The sequence below is a fragment of the Dipodomys merriami genome, unplaced genomic scaffold, assembly GCF_024711535.1.
Source record: "Dipodomys merriami isolate MVZ:Mamm:240054 unplaced genomic scaffold, mDipMer1.0.p SCAF_38, whole genome shotgun sequence".
In the NCBI taxonomy this organism is placed as follows: Eukaryota; Metazoa; Chordata; class Mammalia; order Rodentia; family Heteromyidae; genus Dipodomys; species Dipodomys merriami.
Genome location: NW_027205381.1, coordinates 12,698,835 through 12,713,563, shown reverse-complemented (window position 1 = coordinate 12,713,563; position 14,729 = coordinate 12,698,835). Strand labels below are relative to the sequence as shown.

Below are 14,729 nucleotides of genomic sequence, written 5' to 3'. Positions count from 1 at the left end.
CTGACTGCTTAAAAGGCTGATTCCTTGCTATGACTTGTGGCCACAGCCAATACAATGACTGATGACAGGAGTAGGAGAGTTGAGAGGGATGAATGAAAGAAAATGTAATAGAAATAAGTAGACAGTAAGAAACTTGAAAATATTTCCTATTTTCTACCAAAGACTTAAAATTCTGCTTCCGATGTCGGCGCCCACTGGAGGGAGCGAGGACGTAACGAGTAGTCGTGTGTGAGATTAGTTCTGTGGGGACGAGAATTCTTTCCTTCATGACCTCCGGTTGCCTGCACTGTCCTCTGCAGCAGGATGACACGGCACGGCAAGAACTGCACGGCTGGGGCTGTCTACACCTACCACAAGAAGAAGAAGGACACAGCAGCCTCAGGCTATGGGACCCAGAACATTCGATTAAGCCGGGATGCTGTGAAGGATTTCGACTGCTGCTGTCTCTCTCTGCAGCCCTGTCACGATCCTGTTGTCACCCCTGATGGGTACCTGTTTGAGCGGGAGGCCATCCTGGAGTACATTCTGCACCGGAAGAAGGAGATTGCCAGGCAGATGAAGGCCTACGAGAAGCAGCAGGGAGCCCGGCGGGAGGAACAGAAAAAGCTTCAGCGTGCTGCTGCCCAGGACCAGGTTCGGGGCTTCCTGGAGAAGGAGGAGGCCATCATGAGCCGGCCCCTCAACCCTTTCACATCCAAGGTCGCCTCGGGACCCAGCACAGAGGAGGCCAGCCCGGGCCCAGCGCCCCAGCTCCCAGCAAGGACAAGGACAGGGACAAAGCACTGCCCAGCTTCTGGATCCCGTCGCTGACGCCTGAGGCCAAGGCCACCAAGCTGGAGAAGCCGTCCCGCACCGTCACCTGCCCCATGTCAGGGAAGCCGCTGCGCATGTCCGACCTGACGCCCGTGCGCTTCACCCCCCTGGACGACTCAGTGGGCCGCGTGGGGCTCATCACGCGCAGCGAGCGCTACGTGTGCGCCGTGACCGGCGACAGCCTGAGCAATGCCACGCCCTGCGCCGTGCTGCGGCCCTCGGGGGCGGTGGTCACCCTCCAGTGCGTGGAGAGGCTGATCCAGAAAGACATGGTGGACCAGGTGAGCGGGGATGTGCTCACAGAACGCGACATCATCGTTCTGCAGCTGGGTGGCACGGGCTTCGCGGGCTCAGGGGTGAAGCTGCAGGCGGAGATGTCCCGTCCAGTGATGTAGGCCTGAGCACGGTTGCCAGTAAACTAATAAACGGGAAAATCCACACAAACACCACAACAAACTACCATGTTGGTGTGTGTTTTGTAACAGCCCCAGCTGGAGATGATCTGGTTGATCAGCAGAAAAATGGGTGAATTATGAGCCATCCACCATGGTGGATGCTGTACTCTACAGCTACGGAAGAGGAACCACCTTGCCAATGTGCTCAAGTCCTATCAGTGTAATTCCCTGAATAAAAAATACACTAAAGATGGGCAAAAAAAAAAAAGACTTAAAATTCTAAGGAAGAAATTAAATCTAAGTATGCTTTATAGTTAGAAGTTAGAAGTTAAAATTCTAAGGAAGAAATTAAATCTAAGTATGCTTTATAGTTAGAAGTTAGAACCAAATATGCTTCATGGCTGTTGCAACTGTACTAATACATATGCATATATATAACATAATATACCTATATGATACATTATATATAACATAATACATATAATATATAATATTATATATATTAGCTTGCCAGTCTTATTCCTAACATTTTGTTTCATTGAGACAGAGTTTTACTTATGTAGCACAGGCTGGCTTTGAACTCAAAATCTTCCTGCCTTTGTCTCCTAAGTGTTGGGAGTATAGGTGAATATCACCAGGCCCATCTCTACTTCTGACCCTTTCAAGGAAATGTTGTATTCCTTCTAGCTTCCTTTAATAACACTTTCTATAAGAGCAGAATCACATTGAACAGACTTTATGCTTTTAATACTTTTGATTTAAGGTTTCTGTACCTTCACAACAAATTTTAAACTATTTAATACTGGGCCAGACATCTCTGGCTCTTGCCTGTCATCATAGCTACTTGGGAGGCTGAGATCCAGAGGTTTAGGCTATCCTGAGCATGCGCTTAGACCTATTCTCAACCACAGTGGTACTCACCTGTTAAACCTCCCAGCTAGGTGGGAGGCTGAGGTGGGAGGCATTGAGGCTCTAGGCCAGTCTGGGTGGAAAAACTCATAAAGTACCCATCTCAACAGAAGGAAGCTGGGTGTGGTGGTATACAAGGTCCTCCTAGTGATGATGGAAAACAGAAAATTGATTGCTTAAGGTCCAGTCATGTGTTCAGGCAGGAAGCAAGACTCTACTGCAATAAATGATGATGATGATGATGGTGATGATGATGATGATGATGATGATGATGACCAATTCAAAAAAAAAGATGAGGCATAACTTAACTACAGATGACCTAGGCAGAAATCATGAGGCCCTGAGTTTAAAACCCAGTAATACTCAAAATAAGAAACAGTAATAATTTTTCACCTCCCCTCAAAAATAAACAGTACTAATTCTTCACCCTCATCGTGCTACATCATTTTCACTGGCTTTGCTCTCCTGAGATCCACCAATATTCTTGACATTGTTTTTTTCTGCCTGCTTTTTGTGGTTGCATTCAGAAGAGGTGAATATAATGAAATCATGGCCCCATTTTCACTTACATCTTTATCATTTAGGGAACTTGCAGAGCCACCACTAAGAACCCCAGGGCTCTGGGACCACTGGTATAACAGGGATGTGAGTAATAATTATCTTAAGAAAAGAATTGAATACAGGATTGTTCCCCAGTGTGTCCCACAGAAACCTGAGCATACAGAATTCCATCTGGCAGAAAGGTTCCTTAAACTGTTTGATGCACTCTGAGCAATGCTAATATAAGACAAAAAAATGCTAGGCCAGATGCTATAATCCTAGCTACTCAGGAGGCTGAGGTCTGAGGATCCAAGTTTCAAGCCAACCCAAGAAGAAAAGTCTGACTCTTATCTCCCATGAACTACCAGACCCAAAGTGGACCTGTGGCTCAAAGTGGTAGAGTGCTAGCCTTGAGTGAAAGAGCTCAGGGACAGTGCCCAGGCCCTGATTTCAAGCCCCAGGACTGACAAAAACAAAAACATAAAAACATAGAGATGCTGGGCTAAAAGGGCAGCGATCTGATTTTTCATAAAATGTGTTAACACTGTGTTATTGACAAGACACTGAAATGGGAAGAAATATAAAACAGAGGTCATGTGATTCATCCTCTTTACATCACAAAGTCAGGGAATACAGTTCAGTGTTAATATATAGGGTAAACTCTTCATATATGGTCAGAAAGAGTATACTGAAATCCCAAATATGTGTGACTTTGTTACTGAATTTACCTGGACCTTAGTTTATACTTAGGTATATATGATATGTGTTTTATAAATTGTCAGCTTAGATGAGTCAGCTGCTGTTAAATAATATTCATGTGAAAAATGCTTCAATAGTCACTGGGGCAATAATCATTAATACCAACAACATAATCTATAGCATGGATGACAATAGTTATTATATTATAGGAAGAACACTCTAGCAATATTACTAGTAAAGCAAAATAGCTACTGTTTCTTGACCATTTATTTTCCAGATACAATTTTTGTGGTGTTTGTTTAGTGCATGTAGTGGGGCTTGAACTTAGGAGACTCATGCTGTCACTTATATTTCCCCTCAAGACCATTGCTCTATCACTTGAGCCACATCCCTCTTAGGGATATTTGGTTGTTAATTAGAGTCTCATGAGCTTTTCTCCTGGGCTAGCTTTGAACTGAGGTCTTCATATCTCAGCCTCCTGAGTAGCTACAAGATTACAGGTGTGATCCACCAGTGCCTGCCTTTGGACACTATTTTAGCAGTATTTTATTATGCTTATTATGATATGTTATTTAATCCTCATAAATTACATTCTCCTATTTTCATGTGGTTCACAGAGGCTAAAATGCTCAAGGTATCACCCTGACAAAGTTACTGCTATAGTGTGGGTGCTGAATGTGCTAAGGATTTAATCACCAAGACAAATTGGCAGATGCTGAGGGAACTTTAAGAGATAAACCCTGATGGGGAGGTCCTCAGGTCAAGACCTTTTTGCTCCCCTATTTTGCTTGTCATCTGAGTATCTGCTCTGACACATGCTCCTCTCGGGATATGCAACCTTTGGCAGAGGTCCAAAACAAGAGACCACTTGATTTTAGACTTGAACCCACAAACTGTCGGGAGCTAAGGGATCTATAAATTATAAGCTAGGGCTGGGAAGGTGGCTCAGTGGTAGAGCACTTGCCTTGCATGCCTGAGGCCCTGGGTTCAATTCCTCAGCACCACATAAGCAAGAAGAAAAAAGCTGGAAGTGGCTCTGTGGCTCAAGTGGTAGAGCGCTAGCCTTGAGCTGAAGAGCTGAAGGACAGCTCCCAGGCCCAGAGTTCAGGCCCCACGACTGGATTCCCCCCCCCAAAAAAATTATAAGCTAATTGCTTCAAGTATCTCACTATTGTAAAGCAAAGCTGACCAATGCAATCATGGTGATAACACGTGCTCCCCTTGTGTTTGTATGTTTGTTGATGGTCATGGGCTTGAGCTCAGGGCCTAGGCGCTATCTCAGAGCTCTTTTTCTCCAGGCTAGTGCCACAGCTCCACTTCCCGTTTTCTGGTGGTTCATTGGAGATAAAAGTCTCACAGACTTTTCCTACCTGGGCTGGTTTGGAACCTGAATCCTCAGATCTCAGCCTCCTGAGTAGCTAGGATTACAACTGTGAGTGACTGGCTCCCAGTTCCCCTTCTTTTTCTTTCTTTCTTTCTTTATTTTTTTGCCAGTCATGGGACCTGAACTCTGGGCCTGGGCATTGTCCCTCAGCTCTTCAGCTCAAGGCTAGCGCTCTACCACTGGGGCCACAGTGCCACTTCTGGCTTTTTCTGCTTATGTGGTGCTGAGGAATTGAACCCAGGGCCTCATGCATGCAAAGCAAGCACTCTACCACTGAGCCACCTTCCTAGCCACTTCCCTTCTTTTTCATGCCAAGTCTTTAAAATAACTCCTGTTCCCAACTCAAAGGAATTCTCTGTAGCTGTTCCTTGTCACTCTTAGCTTTTTGTCCTCCAGCTATTTAAAGGCTGGATTTTGTGAAAAGGTAACATGATTCTCTTTAGAGTTTGTCAGATGAAGGTAAAGAATGGAAAATAGAAGATTAGAGATAAGGTTACAAATACTGAAAATTTTTATATTTCCCTACTTAGTATTTTTTTCCTCCACAGCAAATTTTATTTATAAATTTAAGTCTAATTGTGATAGCACTGTATTTTGACTCTAATGATTATTGATTTGTTTAAGTCAAGTGGAACTTACCCTAAAATCACACATAGATCCAAAGACACTGACTGTTGGGGGACTTTTAACACACCACTATCCCTGCTAGATAGATTAACCCGGCAAAAATTCAACAGACAAACATCGTATCTAAACATCTGCATAGAACAACTAGATTTAACAGACATCTACTGAATATTTCACCCAGCAGCATCAGAATACATGTTCTTCTCAGCAGCTCACAGAACATTCTCAAAAATAGACCAAATTTTGGGTCACAAAGCAAACTTGTCCAAATTCAGAAACATTTAAGTTATGCCCTGCATTCTCTCAGAACACAAGGGAATAAAATTAGAACTCAACACCAAAAGCCACCAAAGAAAATCCTGTACACATGGAGGCTGAATAACACACTGTTGAACCACCAGTGGGTCATGGAAGATATTAGAAAGGAAATTCAAATGTTCATGATATTTAACAAAAATGAGCACACAAATTAGAGCTTTTCTGGGACATAGCAAAGGCAGTACTCAGAGGCACCTTTATAGCTCTGAGTTCCTACATCAACAAATTGGAGATATCTAAAACCAACAATTTAATGAGACATCTGAACCTCCTTGAAAAAGAGCAACAAGCTAAACCCCAATCCAGTATATGGAAATAAATAATTAAAATTAAATCAGAATTAAATGAATTAGAGTCCAAAAAGAGCATAGAAAGAATCAACAAAACAGAGAGCTGGTTCTTGGAAAAAATTAACAAAATTGACAGAACCTTAGCAAATCTTATCAGAAAAAGAAGAGAACACACCCAAATAAACAAACTCAGAGATGAGAATAAAAACATCACCACAGAAACAATCAAGATTCAGATCATTATAAGAGAATATTTCTCAAACCTTTATGCTAATAAGTTTGAGAATCTGGAAAACATGGATGGATTTCTAACAAATATTGACATGCCCAAACTAAACCAAGATGAGTTAAACCAACTTAAAAGACCCATAACAAGCATCAAAATAGAAACACCAATAAGAGCCCTCCCATGTAAGAAAAGCCCAGGACTGGATGGATTTACAGCTGAATTCTCCAAGGCCTTCAAAGCAGAATTCACACAATACTCCTCCAACTCTTCAATGAAATTGAAAGGGAAAGTTCCCTGCCAAACTCTTTCTGTGAAGCCATCATAACCCTCATCACAAAACCAGGCAGGGACTCATCAAAGAAAGAGAACTATAGACACATTCCTTTGATGAACATTGATGCAAAACTTCTCAACAAAATTTTGGCCAATTGAATTAACTCATCAAAAAACTCATGCACCATGATCAAACAGGATTCATTTCAGGGATGAATAGCTGGTTCGATATACACAAGTCAATTAATGTAATTCATCACATCAACAAGAGCAAGGATAAGAACTATATGGTTATCTCAATAGATCCAGAAAAAGCATTTGACAAGATCCAACACCCCTTTATGATGAAGGCTCTGGAAAAATTAGGAATCCATGGAATATTCCTTAATACAATAAAGGCTGTATATGACAAACCTACAGCCAGCATTAGCCAGCATTATACTTAGTGGTGAAAAACTAAAGCCATTTCCTCTTAACTCAGGAATGAGACAAGAATGTCCACTTCTCTTCAATCTAGTATTAGAATGCCTAGCTACAGCAATAGTACAAGATGCAAACATAAAAGGGATCCCAATATGGAAAGATGAAGAAAATCTCTCCCTCTTTGCAGATGACATGATCTTGTATTTAAAGAATCCCATGGACTCCACTCCCAAGTTAGTCAAGCTGATTTGAAACTTTGGCAAAGTAGCAAGGTACAAAATAAACCCTCAAAAATCAATGGCTTTTCTCTATACAAACAATGAGAAGAATACGGCTGAAATCGGGAAAGCAGCTCCTTTTCTAATAGTCCCCCCCCAAAAAATAAAATACCTAGAAATTAACTAAAGAAGTGAAGGATCTCTAAGATGAAAACTTAGAAAACCTGAAAAAGGAAAAAGCAGAACTAAGGAACTAGAAAAACCTCTCATGTTCCTGGATTGGGAGGATCAACATCGTGAAAATGGCAATAGTTCCAAAAGTTATCTACAAAATTCAATGTAATACCTATCAACATCCCAACCCCATTGTTCAATGAAATAGAAGAAGCAACCCAAAAATTCATATGGAACAATAAAAGACCCCAAATATCAAAATCATCCTTAACAGAAAGAACAGTGCTGGAGGAATATCAATACCAAATTTCAAACTCTACTACAAAGCCATAATAATCAAAACAGCTTGGTACTGGTACAAGAACAAACCTGAGGACAAGTGGAATAGAACTGAAAACCCACAAATTAACCCACAGACCTAGAGCCACCTAATTTTCAATAAGGGAGCTAAAGAAATAGAATGGAAGAAAGACAGCCTCTTCAGTAAATGGTGCTGGCAAAATTGGTTAATCAGCTGTAAAAAACTAAAGCTAGATCCTTATATATCATCCTGCACCAGAATCAATTCCAAATGGATCAAAAACCCTGAAGTCAAAAGCAGGCACCCTGAAAAGATTACAGGAAGGAATAGGAGAAAATCTAGGTCTCCTTGGCACAGGCTGAAATTTTCTTAATAGAGACCCAGAACCACAACAAATCAAAGAAAGGTTGGACAAATGGCATTGCATAAAACTGCATCTGCGTGGCAGATGCTATGTCCCAGGTCACTGTGAATATCTATAGGAAAGATAGACATATCTTTGCTTTCATGGTGTTTATTTTAGGGCTACTGAGAACATCAATGTTAGTAATTATGGCCAAAGTTTACTAGTGGAAATCAAAAGTGCCAGGTTCATATTTAATCATTCTTGTAAATCTTAAAAATAAGGGAAGTATGATATTCTTCCCACAAGGCCATTCTAGCAGTGTTGGCTTGTTTGTTTGTTTTGTTAATTATGGGGCTTAAGCTCAGGGCCTGGACACTGTCCCTGAGCTTTTTTCCTCAAGGCTAACGCTCTACTACTTTGAGCCACATCCCCACTTCTGGCTTCCTGGTGGTTAATGAGAGATAAGAGTCTCATGGACTTTTCTTCCATAATCCTTAGAGCTCAACCTCCTGAGTAGCTAGGATTATAGGGATAAGCCATCAGCTCCAAGCTTCCCTTGTTATTTTCAATAGGATTCACTAAATTACAGAAGGTTTTAAATAAAAGTTGATTCAAAGTCTGCTAGATGACAGAATTGCCTATTTTAATGCCAAGATATACAATCCTAGATCTCCTTTACAACTTAGCACAGATTTCATTAGCCCCTATGATAACTCCAGGATATCCACTGGACTTTTTTTCACATCAAATTCTGCACAATACTAGTAGGCAATCAGAAAATATTTGCTGAATAAATATATATTCTTAGGATAAGTAAACAAAAGATGTGGTAAAATAGGAAAGTTTGCCTATGTCAAAGGGAGGAAAATAAGTTTTGAGACTTTTACTTTGTCACTGCAATCGACGGGTGAGCAGGGAGAAAGAGCTTCATAAATCAAAACCATCAATCACACCAAAAGCCCTGGGCTAGGCCCGGTCTCATGTCTCCAAGGAGTCAGTTGTTACCTACTTATGACCACCACGGGGCAGTGCATGCTTACTTAAGCCTGGTACTGATTTCATTCTGTACAATGCCATCTGACAGCTTTTGTGTAACCTTATTTTTTTGGACATGTTAATACGGTGATTAGAGGTTGGGAATGAGACTGCTTTCTTTTTTGCCTTATTTTTTATAAAATTTATTTTATTATAAAGATGCTTTCTAAATATGGAAAACAAACTGTGTTCTTGCTGAATATTTAAAAAGTGAGGCTTGGAATGGGATTCCAAAATTTAGTAGGGCTGATACGGACATAATACCCTCTAGTGGGAAGACAGTTCATGAATGACTTAGAGATTCCTCTTTAAGATTCATTTGAGTGAAACTCATCTAGGCATGAAAGACTCTACATTCTCTGGCTGGACTAGGAACAGTACAATATTTCAGGAATTATGAATCAGGAATTACTTTTCAAATAGAAAATATGAGAGTAGAGTCTCAGGAGCACAGTTAGAAGTTATTTCTGGAGAGGGAACCAAGATGGCGACGGGACAGTAGGGAAACGCCACAGCTCTCTCCAACCAAAAAGGGAGTTCATGTTCCAATGCTTAATTTCCCCCAAGAGACCAACAACAACAAAAAGATGAACACCCCACAAAAAACAGGAGGCAGGGGGCTAGGAAGGTGGCTCAGGGGTACAGCACTTGCCTTGCATGCCTGAGGCCCTGGGTTCGATTCCTCAGCACCATATAAGCAAAAAGAAAAAAGCCAGAAGTGGCACTGTGGCTCAAGAGGTAGAGCGCTAGCCTTGAGCTGAAGAGTTGAGGGACAGCACCCAGGCCCAGAGTGCAGGGCCCACAACTGGACCTCCCCCCCAAAAAAGGAGGCAGAAAAAAAAAACAAAAAAAGAAAGAAAAAGAAGAATTTCAGAACAGAGAAGCGTGAAGACCACTCCCGCAACCATTACTGACTGCATGGCAACATGACAAGCTGAGGCCAGCCCAGCCCAGCGGGGGCTGTTGGAGCCCCCAGAGACATAGGGGATCCTCTGCAGATCACCCGCACAGAAGCTGCCTGAGGTACCAGTGTTGGACCTGCTGATCAGGATGAACAGAGAAACCTCCGAGCCGGGAGTCTGCACAGAGATCCCACCCCCACACCTCACTCTCTGAGCAGAGGGGCTCCATCCCGCCAAACCCACTTGGCCCCACGGCGGTAACCCCAGAACTACACGGGTCACCCACAGAACACCACAGCAGAAGACCTGCAAGGTACTGGTGCTGATACAGAGAGCGCAGAGACAAACCCCAGTGCTCAGAACCTGCACAAGGACCTCTCACCCACCCCTCAGCCGGAGGCTGGAGACCCATCCCACGGCACCCACAGCATCAACAGAGAGAGAGACAGTGGAGAAACTCAGAACAACCACTGCCTGGCCCAGCTCACAACCATCTCAACTGAACTCTGACTGCAGCGGCAACCAGCAACCTACATCACACAGAAACAACAACTAGCTCCAGGGTGAGTACACCACAGGGGACAGTATATCCCTCAAGGGAGACCAGAGCTGGTGGGAACCCCCAGACCTTGCCCCAGACCCCTACCCCCACACCTGGACTACAGGACCCACTAAAACTGGGAACTGTTCAAGAGCTCCACCAGCCCATGGAGCACAGCCTGCCAGCCAGGCTAGAGCAAGAGCACCCCTGGAAGGGAGCTTAAATGCCCAAGCCAGAAACAGCACCCCTGGGTCACAACAGCCAACAGTGGAAGAAATTTAAACTGTGTACTCCAGGCTGCATAACCCAGGCAGGATACACAGTTCCAAGTGGCATACCCCAGGCCGGGGACTGAGACCAGGCTTGGGCCTGGTCCAGTGCCTGAGCAACACAACCAACTCCTCCCAAGTGAAGTCAGAAGCTGAGCATATGCCTCAGCAGAGGGGGAAAACAGGTAACTGCACCCCCTGGGAATCATACCTGTGACATCAAAAGACCTGGGTGCCCAGAGCAAGAGAACCAGAAGCCCAAACCCCACCAGAACCCAACCCATATATCCCAAGCTGGGAATTGTACAACTCAGGCCACCAGCACCTGATAATATTCAGGAGCTCAGGCTGGTAAGGTGGCTCAGTAGTACAGTGCTTGCCTTGTGTGCTTGAGGCCCTGGATCTGATTCCTCAGCACCAAATAAGCAGAAAGGGCCAGAAATGGTGCTGTGGCTCAAATGGTAGGGTACCAGCCTTCAGCTGAAGACCTGAGGGACAGCGCCCAGGCCCATGGTTCAGGCCCACAACCGGCAAAAAAAAAAAAAAAAAAAAAATCAGGAGCCCATAGCAGACATCAGCAACTAGGAGAATACATCCAGCACATTCGAGTAAACAGGAGCAGTTTAGGCCACTCAACCCTTCTAAAGGCAGGAACTGCCAGTGATTTACAGCAGAAAGCTGAGAGCCCTATGTGGATCAGACCAGCAACTGGAGATCGGCCCCGAACAGAACCGAGACCAGGTACAGACTCTCTCCACCAGCCCAGAAACAGCAACCAAGCAAAGACAGACACCTATTGACCAAAACAAAATTTCAGATTAGTCTCCAATAATCCCTGAATCCCCATGAGAAAATCACAGAGAAAAATTACAAAGTTTATCAACACCCAGGATAGCAAGCTCCGCCAAAAGCCAGCAGCCACCCAGGAAAGAGCGCCAGTGGACGCACAGCAGGAATGGAAGACAAAAGTGACATCTAAGAGATGCTGGAGGCAATGACTCAAGAATTAATAATTAAATGGTCTTAATTCACCAATCAAAAGAAAAAGAACTGCAGATTGCATAAGAAAACATGTCTTATCCATCTGTTGCCTTCAGGAGACCCACCTCTCAGCCAAACATACAAACAAACTCAGAGTGAAGGGGTGGAAAAGAATCTACCAATCAAATGCCCCCCATAAGAAAGCAGGAGTAGCTATCCTGATATCTGACAAAATAAACTTTTCATTAAAATCAATACAAAAAGACAAGGAAGGACACTAAATATTAATACAGGGAACAAACCAAGAGGAGGATATTACCATTAACAACTTATACTCCCCAAACATTGGAGCACATAAACATGTTAAGCAAATACTCTCAAACTTACAGAATAAAATAGATCCCAATACAATAACACTAGGAGACTTTAACACCCCACTCTCACCAAAGGACAGGTCTACCAACCAGAGGATTGGCAAAGAAGCTACCAAATTAAGTGAGGCCATACTTCAAGCAGAACTAGCTGACATCTACCGAGTATTTCACCCTAAAACAACACAGTACACATTCTTCTTAGCAGCTCATGGAACTTTCTCCAAAGTAGACCATAAGTTCATGCAAGCAACTTAAGCAAATACAAGGGGATTGACATAATCCCCTGTATCTTATCCGACCACAGTGGAATAAAGCCAGTTCTCAATAACAAAGCATGCAACAGAAATTATTCAACTACATGAAAATTGAACAACACACTTCTAAGCAACACCTGGATAACAGAAGAAATTAAAAAGTTCCTACAATTTAATGAAAATGAAGACAAATCACAGAGAAACTTGTAGGACACAGCAAAAGCAGTCCTGAGGGGCAAATTTATCACCCTCAGTGCCCACATCAAGAAAATAAAGACAAACCAAGTAAATAATCTCATGTTGCAATTAAAACAGCTAGAAAAACATGAAAAAATGGAACCTAAAATTACTAGATGCTAGAGCCAGATCATCAAATTAAGAGCAGAAATTAATGAGATAGAGAATAGGAAAATTATAAATAAAATTAATAAAACAAAAAGCTTTGAAAAATAAATAAAATTGATAGACCATTGGCAAGATTAATAAAGGAAAGAAGAGATGAAACCCAAATTAACAAGATCAGAGATGCCACAGGAAGAATCACAACAAGTACCCAAGATATCCAAACAATTATAAAGGACTATTTTCAAAAGTTATATTCTCTAACGAAAGAAAACCTGGCAGAAATGGGTGCATTTTTAGAGCAATACAAGTTGCCCAAATAAGCCAATATCTTACAACCAGATACCGGAAACAATCAGAAGTCTTCCAACAAGAAAAAGCTCAGGACCAGATGGATTCATAACAATTCTATAAGACCTTTAAAGAAGAACTAATACCCATATACTCCCCAAGCTCCTCAGAGAAGCAGAGAAGGACAGAGCTATCCCAAACTCATTCTACGATGCCAATATCACACTCATTCCCAAACCGGACAGAGACACAACCAAAAAAAAGAACTACAGACCAATCTCCTTGATGAACACAGATGCAAAGATCCTTAACAAAATTCTAGCTAACAGAATCCAGAAACACATTTAAAAAAATCATACACTACGACCAGGTAGGCTTCATCCCAGAGATGCAGGGATGGTTTAACATACATAAATAAATAAATGTAATCCAACACATCAACAGAGTCAAGGTCAAGAATCACATGATTATCTCCACAGATGCAGAAAAGGCTTTTGATAAAATACAACATTCATTCATGTTAAAAGCTCTGGAGAAAATAGGAATAGAAGGAACATTCCTTAAAACAATAAAATCCATATATGACAGACCAATACCCATTATTATACTTAATGGGGGAAATCTTCAACAAATTCTCCTAAAATCAGGAACAAGGCAAGGATGCCCATTGTCTCCACTACTCTTCAATATAGTCCTGGAACCCTTAGCCAGGGCAATAAGGCAAGAAAAAGACATTAAAGCGATCTGCATAGGGAAAGAAGAAGTTAAACTATCCCTTTTTGCAGATGACATGATACTAAAACTTTATGCTCCCCAAACTCTTAGAAATTATAAATCACTTCGGCAAAGTAGCAGGATACAAAATCAACCCACAAAAATCAGTTGCCTTCCTGTACACTGACAATGTACAAGCAGAGAGGGAAATAAAGGAAGAAACCCCATTCACAATAACCCCCCAAAAATAAAATATTTAGGAATTAACCTAACCAAAGATGTAAAAGAACTAGTTAACAAAAACTATAGAAACTGAAAGAAAGAAATTACAGAAGACACTAGGAAATGGAAAGACCTTCCATGCTCTTGGATAGGGAGACTTAATATAGTGAAAATGGAGATACTGCCAAAATTAATATACAAATTCAATTCAATTCCTATTAAAATCCCAAAGACGTACATTTCTGAAATACAGAAAACAGCCCCAAAATTCATTTGGAAGATCAAAAGACCTAGAAAAGCCAAAACAATTCTAGGGGGAAAAAAGACAACATGGGAGGGATCTCGATGCTGGACTTCAAACTCTACTATAGAGTCATTATAACAAAGACAGCATGGTACTGGCACAAAAACAGACCCGAAGACCAATGGAATAGAATAGAAGACCCAGAAATAAAACCACACCCCTACAATCAGCTGATATTTGACAAAGGAGCCAAAGACATACAACCACTGGTGTTGGGAAAACTTGGCAGCCACATGCAGAAAACTAAAAGTGGACCCCAGCCTATCACCATGAACCAACATCAACTCAAAATGGATTAAAGACCTTAATATCAAACCTGAATCTCTGAAACTACTGCAGGACAGAGTAGGAGAGACACTTGAACTTATAGGTACAAGCAGGAACTTCCTGAACAGAGTCCCAGAGTCATAATAAATTGGAGAGAGATTGGACACATGTGACTACCTTAAAATAAAAAGCTTCTGCACAGCTAAACCTATAGCAACAAAGCTAGAAAGACAACCAACTCACTGGGAAAAAAATATTTACCAGTTGTATATCAGACAAGGGGTTAATATCCAG

At 42.0% G+C, this 14,729-nt stretch overlaps 1 pseudogene; it reads left to right on the top strand.

The window, feature by feature from the left end:
- The first annotated feature begins 277 nt into the window (after nucleotides 1-277).
- LOC138805000 (nitric oxide synthase-interacting protein pseudogene) lies at nucleotides 278-1,400 on the top strand (annotated as a pseudogene).
- The last annotated feature ends 13,329 nt before the right edge of the window (nucleotides 1,401-14,729 follow it).